The sequence below is a fragment of the Haliaeetus albicilla genome, chromosome 2 (genome assembly GCF_947461875.1).
Source record: "Haliaeetus albicilla chromosome 2, bHalAlb1.1, whole genome shotgun sequence".
Lineage (NCBI taxonomy): Eukaryota > Metazoa > Chordata > Aves > Accipitriformes > Accipitridae > Haliaeetus > Haliaeetus albicilla.
The window spans coordinates 69,561,766-69,579,277 of record NC_091484.1 but is presented as its reverse complement, the minus strand read 5'-3'; the positions used below and the strand labels follow the sequence as shown (position 1 = coordinate 69,579,277).

The 17,512-nt window shown below is 38.7% G+C and overlaps 1 long non-coding RNA gene across 1 annotated transcript; it reads right to left on the bottom strand.

Annotated features, from left to right (window-relative positions):
* Positions 1 to 3,151: 3,151 nt before the first annotated feature.
* LOC138688551 (uncharacterized) lies at positions 3,152 to 12,350 on the bottom strand. The gene is made up of 4 exons (XR_011327415.1): positions 11,747 to 12,350; positions 9,734 to 9,944; positions 5,481 to 5,533; positions 3,152 to 3,358 (listed from the first exon to the last, which is right to left on the bottom strand). It is a non-coding gene; the product is annotated as an uncharacterized lncRNA (long non-coding RNA).
* Between the last annotated feature and the right edge of the window lie 5,162 nt (positions 12,351 to 17,512).

Genomic DNA, 17,512 nt, shown 5'->3' with positions numbered 1-17,512 from the left:
AGAGATCCTGATTTCAACTCATTTTGTACATTCCATACATCTTCATGTCAGATATATCTTGGCATAAAAGTAAAATTTGAAAAAGATATCAACAGTGATACTTATTTGGATAGTGAGAGTAAAAATTGTTGGAAGAAAGGATTTCTAGATTGTACTTACAAGCTAGTATTCCACAAAAAGAAAAAAGAAATCTTAGAGACTTCTAGTAACACAGATAATTTCAGAAGTATTTGTCTGGCAAAGGTTTTCAAATTATAAATTAAGTTATAAATGTTATAAATGGAGTAACTGCCTCAGTGGCTGAACAAATTAACACAAAATCTTTATGAATCCTGTGATAAGATAAACATGTGTAGCCATAGCATTGTACCAAACCTTCTATATTCTGATACATATTTACTGTTCTTAAGTAACTTAGCTTGTGGTAAGATTTCATTTTCTCCTAATCATTGGGAAGAACAGGCTTTCTGAGCCTGAGATGAAACAGTGATGCTTCTTCCAACTCAAAAACTTTTAGTGAACATTGTCTGCAATGACAGTTGTGCAGCAGCCTCAACTCACATTTTCAAGATTCCTATCTTTGTATAAAACATCACTTGGGGACCTCAGAATATACAATGATTTTTTAAAAAACTGATCAAGATTTAAACTATATATGGCTTTTGCTATATTTACTGTACTGGAAAGTTGTTCCAGACCACACTGCTTTGATGGGTAAAACTCATGCTGACTTCTAGCCTGCCTGTATTCCTAGATAGTCTGGATCCATTATCTGCCTTGTCAGTTAGACTAAGTAGTAGTAACAGCACACAGGTTTTTTCTCAGCTCTGATATATTTCCAAAACCATGATATTCCCTCTCAGCTTCTGCTTCACTTACTTAGTTAAAGAAGATTAATCTTTTAGACTCTTTCTCCCTGTTGGTTGCCTGCATTTTTTTCACGGAGACTAGAACATAAGTGATTAAATTTGCATGCAATAGTCCAGCAGGGTCCCAGCTGTGCCTTGCACAAGGTCATTAAATCTACTCTTTCTCTAAAGAAAGTACCCAGCCTACAGCAATCCTATTACTGCCTTTCATTTCTGATGGGTGTACATAACAATGGATCAAGGTCATTCTGTAATCAACTAATTTAGCCAGATTTCTTTTTCTTTCGGTGTGAAGAGGAGATAAACAGCAACAGCCAGTGAACTAGTTTGTATTATCCATATTATCTTTGTACAGTGCATATTCCCATTGCACCAGCTCTGCTCCCAAATTGGCTATTTCAGCACTGAAAAAAACCTGAGGACCACAGTGGTGACTGCAGCCAACTGACACAGAACTCCAAAGCAGACTAACAGTGAAAACTGAGCACAAGAGAGTAAAATAAGGAATGTTATTTATAGCAAAAGTCACAAAGTGCAATTTATTATGGTGTTTTATCCTTACACATTATTGTACATGTAATAATGTAATGTATTTATAATCCCACAAAAGCATATTAATGTAAATAAACTGCAAGATATGAAAAAATATTACTGTGCCAAATATTAGCATTCCAAATCCACAGACCTGCATTCAAAGGTGTTCAAACATTTTTCTTAGAAAAGCAAGTAATTCAGTGTTATATAATAGCGTGCATAAAAATTTTGGAGGAAAGTGCTATTGTAATGCAGCAAAATAATCTGTTCCTTTATAATTAGGAAAACATTTTGAAATTAGTTTCCTTTATATCATGAGCAGTCATGAGTCTAAAAATAGAGGCATTTTGGCTTTTTAAGCAAATTATGCCCTCATCTTAGAACACAAAGTGATGTAAGTCAGTCTGTAGTTCTCATGCACTTGTGTGATACTCTGAGGTATGTGTATCCAGCATGGCAGAAACAGGTTTAATTTTGAAAAATTTTATTGTTTTCATTGACATTTTCAAAAACCTTGGAAGTTTTTGTATCCCAATTAGTCCATTTTAGGAGAAAATCTAAAACTCTGGGTCTTAACATTGCCTGAAAACTCTTATCAGTGTCCATGTTACTAGCAATAATCCAACTAGAGAGTTCACTGTTGAACTAAAGAAGAAAAACAAGTATTTCTATTTTAAGAGACACATGAACCTCATTGGAATTAAAATACACTGGAAATGTAACCCCTGAAGTGGCAGGAGTCTTTTAAAAGGTTTTCTGAAGTTTCAATGGAGCTGCACATACAAGTAAATTTACTGTTATTGCAATTCTATCAAGCCCTTTTAGCCTAAAATCCAAGTTCCATGTATTTTTTTTGCCAAAAGGCTAGCAGATGACAATCAACACCTGAAGCAGAGTTTCAGACCTGAAAACCCTCACAAGTCCCCTGCCAAGTAGGCTTACAGCCAGCTACACATTATTTTTAGCAGATAAGAACCAGCATAAGTCTGAGTTTTCCCCAAGCTGAGGCGTACCTATAGTTTTGCTCTGGATTTTTCATTCTTCCTATAGTACAAAAAGACTGGTTTGCTTAAGTGCCTGGATCAAACTGAAACAAAAAAAGGTATAATTATCTCTCAGTGACAAAGATGACAGTGTTATGACGTACTAGTGCTGTGTGTTAAAAATCAAACAAAACAATCAAACCCTCCCACCCCAGGAAACTCAGAAATTAGTGGTGGGATATTCCTTCGAATCAGCAACTGTCATTGCTGTAAAGCTTAATTTCAATTCATTAATTATTATGCTGAAAATAGAGAATCCTGATTTGTAATCTGTGTTGCCTGTTTCAAGCTGAGCAGCTTACTTTTTCCTACTGGAAAATCTTTCCTCATTGCTTGTGACGTCTGCGTTCCAGAACGGCAATATATGGGCAACAATTTGCCCTAACCAGTTTTATTCCTGATGTATCTGTAATACCATCCAGCTCACCCTTCACAGGATTTTTAAACTGCATCCAATGAATAGTTAAGCAATAGCATGTTTTGCAATTTTTCCTTTCTAGGCTGTTGCCCTAAAGACAGAGATGGAAGATATGAGAGACAGGGAGGATGGAAAGGAAACAAAGTGAGGAGAGCCTTCATGGAAACATGATTGCTCATGTGCACCGTATGTGAACAGTGGCATAAACTGAATGAATCAAATTTTGTCTTGCCATATTATACTTCATCAAGAAGCATCACACTCTACAAAGTGTATGTGGCCTTGGAGGAAACAGAGTACACTGATTCATTGTAACAGAGCAGCTGGGGCAGTGCAGTGAGAAGCAAAAAGAATTAGAAAGTTTTGCTAAGGACCCAGAGTGGCTCTGGCTCCTGCTGCTGTTTGCCTCCAAGAAGAGTATCTCCGTGCTCTACATGATGATTCATGATGCAGTACTTGCTATGGTCCCATTTTACAGGTATGGAGACTGAGTTCTGGAAAAAAATGAAGAATTTTCTCACAAGCTTGACCCATTCCTCAAAATCCTCCTTATGCCTGCCTCTGCTTCTCACTTCCCCCAAAACCTCATTTATTTGTTCCAAGAGAAAACTGACAAGTTCTGGTATGTTTTTCCATGTATGCTCAACTCACCATCTTTAGCCCTCTTTCCTGTGTTTCCAGTCTCTAGTTACTGACCTCAGTAAATAAACCCTCCTACCTCTCTAACGGTTCCTTCTGTATGTTCTTCAGTGAGGCCTTGTCTTTTTCCATCCCTCTGTGGTGATCTCCTACAGCTCTGTCTTTTCTGTGTGCATCTTTTCTAAGTAAATGTCATCTACAAACATAAATTCTACCTCCGCTTCTATGCCTCACTTCTAGCCCTGTATTCTGGCCCTGTGGATGGGATTCATACGTCTGAATGGAGATATTTATTTCTGAACCACCCATTGTAGGCTCTCCGTGTAGTCTGAAAAATCAAGCCAATAATATTTGAAGAACTGTAGGGTGCCATTAATCCAACTGCTAAAGAACATCACTAAAATAAAGCAGCTGAGTGACGATCTAACTGTGCTTCTTTCCTTTCACAATAAAGGGTAATACATTGTAGCTATATAAAGTTAGGTAGGATAAATCCCACTCTTTTGTCCAAACTAAAATCCTAGTCTAGCTCTAAAACTTCTCTGTAGACATTTAGGCTCAATGTCGCTAATATAAAACTCATATTCTCCATAGTATTTTTCTGCTCATTTCTTGTGGACAGAACTATCAAGCATATGATCACACAGGACCATAACCTGACTTTCTTGTTCTTGAAGTCTTCACACTCAGAATTACAGCATCTTTCTATCTGACTTCTCTAAAATACACTGTTTCTGATTCATTCACTCAGCTCAAACTGTTATCCAGGCTCTCATCTCATGCATGTGGCATGCTTCCTTGGGCCCAAGTAAATCCCATGTCTCCCCTATATACCCAGAAGAGCTTTGCAATGATAATTCTCCATGCCATTAGTCACCTTCTCTCTCTCTCTGAGGTTCCTCCTCTCTTTCATGTCAAACAAAGGCTTTTGAGGACCTTCCCAGCCAACAACAGCTTTTTTTCTTCTGATTTGGCTCTGAAGCCAGCTTCGGGCTTTGTTCAGAGCATGTGGCTAGCTTGTACCTGGCCAGATTTTCAAAAAGCAGCTTTATCCTTTCTTTCCAGCTACTGTTAATGTTTGAGAGCCACTTGTTACAAATACATGCAAAACTTCCCAGTCTGTCTTTAAACTCTTTCCTAAACTTTCCTTTTCCGTGATGCTTCAACAGCCCCTTGGCTCGTTTGGAAATTTCCTGGGACAACTGTCCTCTCTCCTGTTGAGAAGCACTTATGTGACTTCTATTGATCTGCTGCCTCTTCTTCCACATTAGACTCCAAGTTCTCAGGGCTTTGATGATGTTTTTGTTCTGTTTTCTGTGCAGCTCCTAAAACACCAAGGTCCTAGCACATATGTTTGAGTAGACCACGTTATATCCTCTAGCTCAACAAATATGCCAGATCTCAGAAAATTTTCATACTGGAAAGATCCAACAGATGTGAGGATCTTGACCAACATGTCCATGAAGTATCTACACTATGCCAGAATTGATGTATTTATATTTATTTCTTTTCCCAGCAGAAAATAAGTTGCACTTACAGAGCATAAGAGACTGACAATTTTGAGCACATTATAAAAGTATAAATGATTTGTCCTAAGGAAACAGGCATTAAGGGAAAGAAGGTTTAAGTGTTAATGCAGCTGTCAGGCACAGAGGAAAGAAAGGAAACCCCACAAGTTTATTTAATTATTTTTACTTGGATTTATTTTACATTCTCAATAACCAAATCCAATAACAACAAGAAGCTGCTGTGAATATTCTCCAGCTAGCTTGGAGGTATAGGGATAATTTTGCAGGTGGATTTTCTAATTTCCCTTGTGGAAATAATGCTTTTAGTGCATAGTGCACTGAAGCAAAGAAAAGACAGTGACAGATGCTTTTAAAGTGTTTCTTAAGTGGACAAATGGCCTTTGTAACACAATAGAGACTCAGAGTGTTATTTATCAGAAGTTGTGCAAAACCCGTCATTCAACCTTACCTTGGGGAGCTGGAGTCCCACTTTCCTTTTCTGTTGTAAGGCAGCAATTAGTTCTGAAAAATATAAAGTCCTCACACAAGATCATTACGGTGCTACATAAGTGGTTAACAATAGTTGCTGAAAAGGCTAGTAAAATCTGCTAATTAAAGGTGAATGAAATGATGTAAAAAATTAAACTATCCATTGCTTAGCTAGCTCCAACTATTCAAAGCACTGTTTCAAACAATCAAAAAAAAAATTAGTAGGAGACTAAAAGGAAGTATCTGTCATATTGGCACAAGGGAGACACTGTGCTTCATTCCTCCTCTGTCTACTTCAAAAGCACTATGCCTTATTAACTCTGGTGTATTTCTCCTCCTTTGCTGCTTGGAAAGACCTGATGACTGAGTAGACTGTATTTGTTAATGTTTTCTCTTTCCTTTGGTTCTGCAACATGTCTATACAGGTATAGTGATGCTTTCAACCTCATTACTTCCACTTTATCACAATACTTATTCAAAACAAGATGAATTCAAAAGAAAGAGGCATCCTGTTCTCCTCCACAAATGAAACACAGATGATAAACTGAAATGATTATAAGATGAAGGCTGCTATATAGAAGAAATTAAATAAATTTCCTCTTAAAAGAAATCAAAACATATTAGGTGTTTGGCATCTGTTAGGCAGCAGAATGTAGAACTAAAATAACCATATGTGTGCCTGGGAAGGAAAACACAAAGAGGAAATTTCTACTCTTTTTTAAATGTTTAAGCTAATTTAGAAGAATAATAAAATGCTTTAGTCATGAGAATAGGGTCATTGTATGTTGCCACAGTGGCATAGGTTTACGGTTGCCCTAGTACACTAGATGCTGTTTTCAGATTTAACTTGCTTGGATTTTTCCTTAGAGTAATTCTTACCTTTCTGAACTTTTAAAGCCTAGCTAAATGGTTTTGTCACACATACAAGGTCCATGTTCTCAAATTTAGCATCACTTAAAGTGCAGTTTGGACATGAGTAATAATGTGAGTATCAGTACTTTAAGTGTCCTACAAGAGATGTAAAAAAGTGTGTAATGTGCAAGTTCAAAGAGAACTGAATGGGAAGGTGAATTTGGTTCTGATATGAAGAGAAGGACAGTAACTTTCAAAGAGGGAAAGCAGTTACAACTATTTGAAATGGAAGGCCACCTTCTGAATCCAGTAGCTCAGAAAGAAAGGCTGAAATTTCATTTAATTTTTGTAAAGTAGTGTAATGATTATCCCACACTTTTTTCTTACTATCCTTTTTGTTATTCTTGTTCATGTACAATACTGAAATGTAACTAAATTCCCTGGATGCTGAGAATTAGTTTGAATCTGGAGACAACAGCCCAGCTCTGAGCTGAGCTGCAAAATCAGCTGGGAACACGTTAAGCAGTGACTACACAGAGGTACTGTGAGAACCACACAGCGCAGCAGTAGCTTGAGGACATCTAAATCATGAAGAGAAAACATAATTTACACTCTTCTGACCTTCTGTGCAAATGCCGCTCGGCTATTGCTGTTTCTTGTCTTGTGTATTGATACTGCAGCCCTTTGGAAAATTTAGAGACCAGGAGATTGCCGGGATTTGAATTGTGAGCTTGAGCCCTAACTCTGTTTTGAATGAGTAAGATTTTGTTCCTGCAGGTCACGATCAAGTTCACATTAATTTGAGGGAATTAGACAGGAGGGGGCTATCTACAAAAGCCCCCCAGTGCCTATGCATTGTGTGCCAGGTGCCTAAGGATTAGACAGGGACCCAGCAGGGAAAGACCTACACACCCATTTGTCTCTCCTGTGGCAAAGGCACTTTTATGTGTGAGGGCAAAAATTAAGGATGCCTTCAGGAACCAAAAGGACTGAGGAGTTAGATGGTTTCTTGGTGGACCACCCAGTAATGCATAGATGCATGAACTGCACCTAAGCTCCTTTTGGAGATACACTAATCACTGAAGCAAGGAACCAAAAGATGAAATGCCAACTGCCAAGTGCCCAGCCACAGATCTAAGTGGTGGAAACCTTCCGAGCATGCAAAAGCAGAGCCTGAAATTATAGAAGTATACCAAAATGCAACAGTAAGATGTAGCAGGTGGCAAGTCTCGGTTTGTTGTGCCCCATTCTTTCATCTGTTCTTACTTAATGTAGATGTTTCTTTTTTACAAAAACATAGATAAGCAGCTTCTCAGCAGAGCCCGCACTGGCATCCCTGAGATTGTAGCAGGCTACATGTGAATTCAGTTCTTTAATATTATCATTATGAAGCAGAGTGGCAGAAGGCCAGCAATTGCTAATCGGGGAACAACAGAGCTAATTACAGCTAACTGCAAGCTGAACAGTCACCAGACAACAAAAATTCTCTTTCCTTATGGCTGAGTCCCATCCTGAATTTCATTTCAATTCAATCTGTTCCGAACAGCAAAAAGTTGGAGCGTAACAAAATTCTTTCCAAGGCAGTTCCTGGAGCACCAGCTTATGGGCTTTTCTAAGCTATGGTCTCCCACAGTAGTACACAGCAGCCAGGACTCACAGTGCTCTACATAAACCAAACTGATATCCTAGCTTATTACCCAGTACAACTCTCCTGCACTGTCATGGAGACACATCTCTTCCAAGTTTTAAAGATGAACAAGTTACACCTGAATGACTCACGCTGACCTGATCTTCCCCAAGGTCTCAATTGCAATTGTGGGGCTAGCTAAGGACTGAGCTTACTCTTGATATATGGTAGAGTTTTCTCAAGGTTCACCCTAATTATACTGGTCTGACCCTGCTTCCCGCTGGCTGTTGTAAAATGAGCCTGGCACATGCCAGCTACTTCTGCATTGGCATACATGTCACAGACACAAAAGGTTCTTTCATTATATATATGAACTATTTTTTGAGTGTAGCAATGTTGAAATATAGCACATTAAATTAAACACTAGAAAGAGAACTAGCGGTCTCTCTATACCACTAAGTTTTCCCTAGAAGAATCCAGCAGTTTATCTGTTATCACTGATTAAAAAAAAAAGTCTCTAGGAAGTCAGACATACTCTAATGCTCAATGTCATAAAGAGGACAAAACTAAGGAGCAATAATAGCAATATATTTTCTGTCCTAAAAGAAGCACAGGATCAGAATAATGAAGATATATCTTGGGCCCATCGGCACAGAAAGCACAGCTGGGTGGGCTGGAGCCCTCTGCCACAAGCCCATCCTTTCCTCAGCTCAGAGCGAGGGCTACAGCAACCCTGCAGAAATGCTGGCTCGGCGCTGAACATCCTGGTGCTCCCTCTCAGTAGTTCGCAAAGCTCTTTTTTACACATTCTGGCTCCAACACTAGAAAGCTGGTCCCATATGTGATTAGAATCTAGAGGATCAAGCTTACTCCAGAATAATTTTAAAATCCATGGGACTCCAGAAACACGTCCTCTATTGCAATGAACTTTCAGAGCCATAAAGGCATCGCTCAGTTTTCATCAGAATGCTTTTAAACAGACATATCTTTGCTTGGTGCTCCTCTTGCTGCCTTCAGTCCTCTCTCAAGGCCTCATGAAAGACATTTGCACCACTTTACATTAACAGAGTAGAGTGGAAAACATTGTGAATCCAGAAGTAAGATTCAATATTTTTTGGTGATCAGATTCTTGTCATTCACATAACCATTTTAAACCAGCTAATCCACTGGTTGCAGTGGGACTGTTGGCTGAACTAAACCTATGAGAGTGACTATTTGAGACCATTTATATGAAAAAAGAATGGGAATGAATGCACCTTCACCATCTTTGCTATCTTTCAGGCCAGCAGTCATAGCATATATAACCGACCTTACAACATTTGACCAAATAATGTGCTTATGACCACTTAAATTTTGGAACATGAACCAGTGATTCGGGAGGAAACTGAGTTTTCAGCAAGACTTGACTCAGGACATTGATCTTTACAAGCTTGATATGGCAACTTAACTGCTTTTGGAAATCAAATGGAAATTGCAGGAGTCAATATAACTTTCAAAAATAATTAAAAATTTATAACCATCTAGTGATGGGTGACAGGGCCCTGGGAAACAAGACACTGCGTAATGCAGTAACAGTGGGTACTGAAACTGTTGTGAAATTTTCTGTTGCGAAATTTTCTGATGAATAACCTGCACATTAGTTCTTGGACATGAGTGTTATAAATCCCTGTGGTATTTTGAGTGGGGTTTTGGGGGGGTTGCATTCACTGCCCTCTAGGCAAGAAAACCAATTTTTCTGGAAAGTTTTCACTTACCTTTCCAAGCAGACAGGACTGCAATTCCACAACACACATTTTAGTTTAAATAATGTGCGCAGGACTTTGGTAATGGAAGACTGCTCTTGTTATTTCAAATGTTATTCCAGGTGAATTGAATCATTCAATAGGAAATTTTGCATTTGTTTTCCTCCTTTTGCTGTGCTTCTGTGACGGGAAATGGCCATATTCCCAGGGTAAAAGATACCATCTGGAAAACAGCAAAAAAGGGAAAAAAATGCTGTCAGGTTAGGAGACTTATTCTTATGAAAATGGAATCAAAATAGCCCTCTATCACAGAATAAGTACAATGAAGTATCATTCCCTGCATTTTTAAAGTTACTGCTATATCTAGATAAAGAAGGGGGAAATTACTGGGGTTATTTTTCTGTGTAGCAGAAACTAGATTAAACACTTTCCTAAAAGAACTAGATTTCAAATTTAATCAAGAGTCAAAAGGGTTGTCTTCAATGAGCAAAATAAGCCTTTTTTTCCTCTATTTTGGTTTGATGAGTGCATATGAGGTGTTCAAAGATAAAAAACACAGTTAGAACATGGCATTTTCATCACGGCAAAAGCCTGTTAGTGCAGGGGCAGAGGGCTGGCCTTGACCACTTCACTTCTTAGTAAAACTAAGCCTTTTTTCTGTACCATTCTCTCTTGGGCTAGCACCCACATTACTTATAGACCATAAAAAGCCATGAAGAAATTGATAGAAAAGCAGCATAGTTGCTTTTGAATAATCCATTGTGTTTCCAGTTCATCTTTAGGAACTTAACTATATTTGAACATACTTCTCTGCATACTCTGGGATTGAATCCTCTCTAAAATATCTATATAGATTAATCACATAAATAAACAGGAAATATAGAGGTAAATGCAGCTTAGAATCCATGGCAAGAGATTTAAGGAATAATTTTGACTCTTTTCTATTTCCACAGGGCTGATGCTTAGGCCCAGTGATATGAAACAAGTAAATGTAATGATAATAATAACACTCATGGATTCTCTTTTAGCTTCCCACAGCCCAGAAAAGGAAAATAAAGTAACCCAAGATGGGTTTATATATGATTTGCTTGTACTGAGAGATGTGTCATGGAACTTGGCAAACTTTCTCAGGTCACAGATTTTGCTACCACAGTGCAATATGAGCAGTTTAACCAATTGAAGTAAAAATAATCATTTCCTATCCTTTAATCATAAAATGTTCCTAAATAGACCACAGAAAACTCCCCCAACATCCTACAGAGCAATGGCTGTAAGTTGGATTTGTTAAACCCATGCAGCAAGGCGGCACACAACTTGGTGGTTTTTAGGATGAATTTGCATTTCCAAGGACAGCCTCAGACTATGCCTTTCATGTCCATAAACTGAAGAGGAGGACTGGCAGATGCTCTCTAGGCATGTAGAAAGTACTTCCTTGGTAGCGTCATCCCTACCTCAGGGCTCTGCTAACCTAGTTTCTAAACTGAAGGAGGAAAAACCACCTGGAATAATTTGGAGTTTAGGTTACTGTTTGAATTAATCCCATTGGGATGCTGAAGGTAAACTGCCCTATCCTCTTTGGAAGACAGTATTGTCTCTGAGATCCTTTCCCACTTTCAGAAGTCAATAATCATCAGTGATCTCCTCACTGTGATTTAAAGAAAGGTTGGGATTGCAACTGCTTGCAAGCCATGGAGAATGGGAGGGCTGGGAAAATTTATCTAGGCCTTAATTACAGATAAAATATTGCTAGCATTTAGAAGATTTAACAACAAGGTTAGTAGACGAGTATTTCTGGGCTGCTTTTTTTCTTTCTAACAACTACTAATTATTTCAAAAGCAGCAAGATCGGTTCGGCCTGCATGTAAGAGGGCAATGACAGCTCTGTTAATCATCCAGAAATCATCTGCTTGGGACATTGTGATAAATAACAGATGAACTATCCAGCCAGTTCTTGGAAGCAAAGCCCCTGCTTTGGAACAGTGCGAAACCACAAATACTATCCATGTGCAAACAAATGTGACTTACAGTTTATCATTTATATTCGAGCTGCCCTGAAAATGTCTTTCCTCTTCCTGAATCATTAACTTGTCTGAAAAAAAATAGAATTAGACACATATTAGAGGAGGTCAATAGAAGAAAAGCAAATGACAAAAATTAAACAAAACAATAGACTATGTTATGTTTCCATGGAAAGGCAGCAAAGGAAAAAAAGAAAGGCCAAAAAAAGAATGATGAAATGATTAAACAGAACAAAACTAATACTTCAGTAAACGGTGGCATGTTTGTCTTCCCTTTGAAAATGTTTCTCGTGTCAATATTTACAGGTCTTACCATAGGCAAGCTGGGGAGACCACACTCTGCTGAGGGCACCTCCTCCCTTCTCATTACATCCCGATGTATTTATTTTGCAAGTTATTTTGAAGATCACTTTTTTCATTTCCTAAGGCCTCCTCCATGTGTTCAGAATTAGACTAACCAAAAAGATGGTTATTGCCTGCTTACACGAGTGACAGATGATTACTTCTGTAATTACACCTAGAGCCTGTGTTTCCGGCATATCCCCCCTTACAGCTCCAAAGCCTCTCAAATCTGAGAGCTCTTCCAAGGAGATGTTTAGCTTGCCATTATATTTAGAGATATGGCTGAGTGAAAAAGGCTAAGTGGATGCTTGTGTTTATATGGAAGCCTTGACAAACAGAATCCAAGGGAGCTTTTCACAAAATCTATTACCCTAGTAACTGCAGAAGTGATAGTCTGTAATTGAGAACATAGTATCAGTGGGCAAACACAACAGTCAACTGTTGAACATGTTGTGGTGTCAGGAGAATGTGAAAATAGGACCTGACATCACATTTACCGTATGGAGTAAAACGAGGAATAGGCTTGCGCTACCCACTCTGATTACACGTGGAGATCCATTTTTGCAGTGTGCTGCTCTGGCTTTGTTATGTGGCATTAACACAATTGCATTTTGAAGACGCAGAGCACAGTTTGCATTTTTTCCACATGCACTCAGTTTGGGGGGCTATTTTTACCAAGTATTAAAGCCATAAAATAAACATGATTCTAAATATTTGTGAAAGATTTTTTTTCCCATGCTGCATTTATATATATTCTTTTACATTTGATTTCCATTCTGCTGGTTCCCATTCAGAAAAAAGGAGCTAAAAGGAGAGAGGACGATAAAAAGCAGATATCATACGGATTGTGGTTTTCTTGCATTTTACTTTTGTTTGTTGGCTATGCAGAAATAGCTGTGGAAATAAGGATATATCTTCCTTTAGGAATTTAAATTAAAAAAAACCCCACGACCCGATGCAAGTTTGTACAGAGCTGATGCCTATTTCTTGTGGGTTGTTTTCGAAAGGATAAAAGAGCTGGGTTTCATCTGCTGTTCTGATAACAACACAAAGAAAGAGTTTTTTCCTGAAAAATAGCAAAATGGATGCCTCTTAGAAGATCAGGAAAAAGGTCATGACCATGGGAGTTATGTCTAGCATTAGTCTAAAACCCTGACCACAAAACTGTCTCTGATATAGCACTTGCAATGGTTGTAACTGCAGCCTGGAGATCAAGGACCAGCCCCTGGTAAATGGTCATAAACCCACTGAAATTGGAAATGCTTCCTCAGTTTACACAGGCTGGCCTTTTATTTAGAGAGGCTTGAAAAATAAACACTTTTTAAGCAAAATTACCTAAATACATAGGCCCGGAAAGCCCTTTACAAGAGAGGCCAAATATTACTCTCTGATCCATGAAAACCTTTCTCCAAGACTAAATCAAACAGCTGCTCTGAAATATTCATTGTCAAAAAGGATAAATGGGCCTCTAATAGACAGCAGTATAAATTAGCTTATATTCTAGATGGGATATTTGAATTTATAATAAATGTAACTAAGCCACAAATTCTTTGCTGGGCACAGTATCATGCTTAGCAGTTGCTGTATGGTCTTAATTATCAGAGTAATTTCATTTAATGGTTCATCTCAGCAGAGCGGGCTTGCAGCTCCAGGATTTTGTCGCCACAGAAAGTGAGAAAGTGTCTTCTGGTGTAGCACAGGAAGTCATCACTTCTCAGTGCTGTGGGAATCCTCAGATAAACATATTTTTGTTACATCTGGGGACTGATACTGGTATGTCTGGTTTCTGTTAAATGAGACCTTTTATACTGTCAAAACACAGCCACAGCCACAGCCATTAGCAAACCCATGATTTTCTCTGTTTCCCTGTGACAGTGCTCTCACCGCTGGCCACCACTTCAGATTCGTGAGTGTCACCCTCCTGCCGCACTGTGCCACCTGCCACCACACGCCGCGGGAAGTGACCTTCTCCTCTGGCACCTGCTCTGGGTTGCACTGAAGATTATCTGATGTTAGAAGAAAGAAGAGGTTAAAAAAACCTTCGGTGTCCAGCTGGTCTCGAAACACCACTAAGCATCTCTACTCCAGACTTTTAAAACCTGTGGTAGCTATGAAAGGTGTGGCAGACAGCACCAATATTGATGATTAATCGCAGTCTTGCTCTTTCCTTAGAGGCATTACACTCTTTTGGTAAATTATTTCCAAACAAGGTTAGATTTTTACATATCTTCTTGTAGCCAAGATTCTCTAACGAGTATTTTGCTGAATATCTATCAATGTATGTATGTATGGCTTACATACATACAAAGGATTTTATGTTACTTACCAATTAATCATTGGAAAAATTGTTTTAAATTCACTGCTAGTAGTACCTATGTACCTTTTGATTCATATTCGGCCAGAGATCCATACATGCTGATGTACCACAACCATAGCAGGATGCCAGAGTTACTGTTAGAGAGCATTTACTTAGCAGGAGATGGGGAAGTGGAAGAAAGAGAGGGGCTGTTTCTGAGAGATGCTGCCAAGAAATCTCTGCAGTCATGAGCTGTGCATGCAGCACCTTGCATGAGGAATTCAGCCTCTCAGCTCCACGGTAAGGAAACTATAAATTACTCAGTCGTTTAACTTTGTGAAACTAGGTCTGTACAGTGCACCTGCCAAATGCTACCTATTGATAACAATTTTAACTTTTGGTTTTTGAATAAAAATACTTTGACAAGAGCCTCCAAAAAACCCACAACTTCTTTTTTTTTCTTTTCCAGTGTTTTCCTTATATTCACAAAAAAGCAAAAAGCAATCCCATAGGCTAGCAAAAAACATTATAAAGCACCTGATAAATGGAATTTGACTATTTTGCAGTTTTTACCAGGATTCAAACCTGTGTGAAACAAATGAAGAAGTCAGCTGTCCTGCTGGGGAGCCCTCCTAGAAGAAAGCAGGATTCAGAGGCATTTGCTGTGAAGTAACACAGCTCTCAGCAGCATCGCTGAGAACACGGGACTGTGCTCTCCCTCAGTGAACAAACTGGTCTTACGGTATATAACAACTGGGGATTTCACAACATTTTAAAAGCACAGAATTTCTGATATTAATCTAGGTGGATGGCACTTTACATGATTACAGTTCTGGTGGAGAGGACAAGGATTAATTTTTTTTTGTAATGGTTTTCATGATCTGTGTTATCCTATTTTTTTACTCTCTAATCCTAAAAAGCAAAGAGGCATCTACAAAGCTGTATTAGCCCCCCGCCTCCTCTCCCAAGAGCCCTCGTGAGCCCTGATGCCCCAATCCCCGTACCATGAACTGCTGGACGACCCTCTGGGAGAAGAAGAGTGGATCAGGGCTTCTGCACCAAGACAGAGAGGAGTGGAGGTAACTGAAGACAGTCCCGAGGCACACGGCAGGGCACCCGTGCACGTCCTTGGGCTGACCCACATTCAGGTACTGCATTTTACAATGCTGAGCCCTTACTGATAGCAACATAACCACAGCCCCAGAGGAGCTATGGCTGCTCTGGTAAGATCCATCTCACCAGCTGTGGACACTTGCTTCTACATGTCTGCTTCCAATTTGGTCACCCGATAATTCTGTATAGGCAACAGAAAGAAGTGGGCACTATCAGGAAGTATTTAATCCAACCTAAGATTCCTTCACTGGGACGTTAAAATATGCCACCTTCTCTCCACTGACTATCTAGTGAATCTGAATTAATAACTCAGATCTTTATTCTAAATGTGGTAACATTAGCCTTATTTCTTGTGTCCTCAAACACCTTTGAAAATTTCTAGCCTTTATTTTTACAGCCAGACAGCAGTACAGCATTGGACTGTTCTGTCTTGTATGTGTTTTATGGCCCTTTGCTCACACTCACCTCTTGTTTTCCACACATTCATTCATTAGAGGAAAACCAATCTAAATTCTTTAGACCAGATGAAAGAACCTTTTCTTTTATATGTAGCATTACACTATATATATATATTAGTATTTACATATGCATACCATGCATAATATATGTACTACACATTATAATATACCAATACTGAGTATAGTATTATACGTTTGTCTTTCTCAGGACTGGCAATGAACTTTCCTCCCTGTTGCCTGTAAGATTAAGGAAACTGGGTTCAAAAAGACTCCTGATGATAGAGGGAGGAATAGGGGTCACCTTCTGTTCACTGCTCCAGCTTTCATTCATACAAGGGAAAAATGAACTAACATTTCTGGATTCTTGGCCTACCATAACCTGGAGATCAGTGCCCAAATTAAGAGGCTTATATTTTGTCCTGTAGGAGCTGAAAGACCTGGATTTCCTCCCCACTGCATCATTAAATGATTAGTGAAGTGCTTTTCTTTTACCCATTAATTTCTTTCCAACACATTTTATTTAGACCAGTGCCTCTAGTCCAGGAGCCATCTGCGACTCTCATGAATGACAAGTGAATTCCCAAAGAATAAATAGAAAAGGGCTTATTCACTACAGATTTTTCAATCATCACACCCATTTAACTTACAGGTTTAAATTGCAACCTGGAATCTGACCAATGTTTCTATTAACTCACCCTTCATATTATATCAATAAAGTAATTATCTCAACTAATAAAGATAATGGATTATGAGAAAATAAAGAACAACCAGAAGAAGAAAGCCATCTATACATATACTAAACTAGTTGCACACAGTGTATTAGTTTGCACAGCTGTGAAAATATGAGGTATGAGTCACTGCAGAAACAGTTAAATGTTACCTAGAGAGATAAGAGGTCTAATAAGAGATGAGTCTTAATGGGTTACGTGCCCTTAATTCCTTCCTCTTATTGTTTCTTTGTCCTAAAACAAACGTGACAGTACTGCTTCAGATAATCAGGTTAATGAAAGATGTGTGTATTGTGAAGGTCAGATAAGGCTTCTGGTTAAAGAAGTTTCAACACAAAAGCCTGAAGCAATTTGAATTTTTCTTGTGTTTCAGATTTCCTAATGCAGCTACTAAAGAGGCAATTTGACAAACATATAGAGCTCAGGGCTTTTTGTTCACAGTTGTCAACTGTTTTTTGTTCGGTAAAAGCCCAGTGGAAAGAAAGGGCTTTAAATAGTCATTTTGTTAACATAGAACTTGGATTTAATAGACACGCATCTGTACCCAGCAGTGCTTTTTGCACTGTTCTTTGTAACCTGTAAATCCCCCATATGCGGAATGTGCAGTCTACATGTGGGAGCTCATCCGCCTTCCCCTGCTGCTCGTGCTTTTAAAGCAACTTCTCTTTAGCAGTCATTAGGGGAACACAATGTAAAAAGGTTTTCAAAAACAAACAAGTAAATTATTTGAAGTATTCTTACTTGCACTTTTCCTAAAGAACTTTGTATTTCTGAGTGCATACATTAATCTTTAGGCATCTATTTTTAAGTTTCATTTAAAACCTTAACTAGAATTA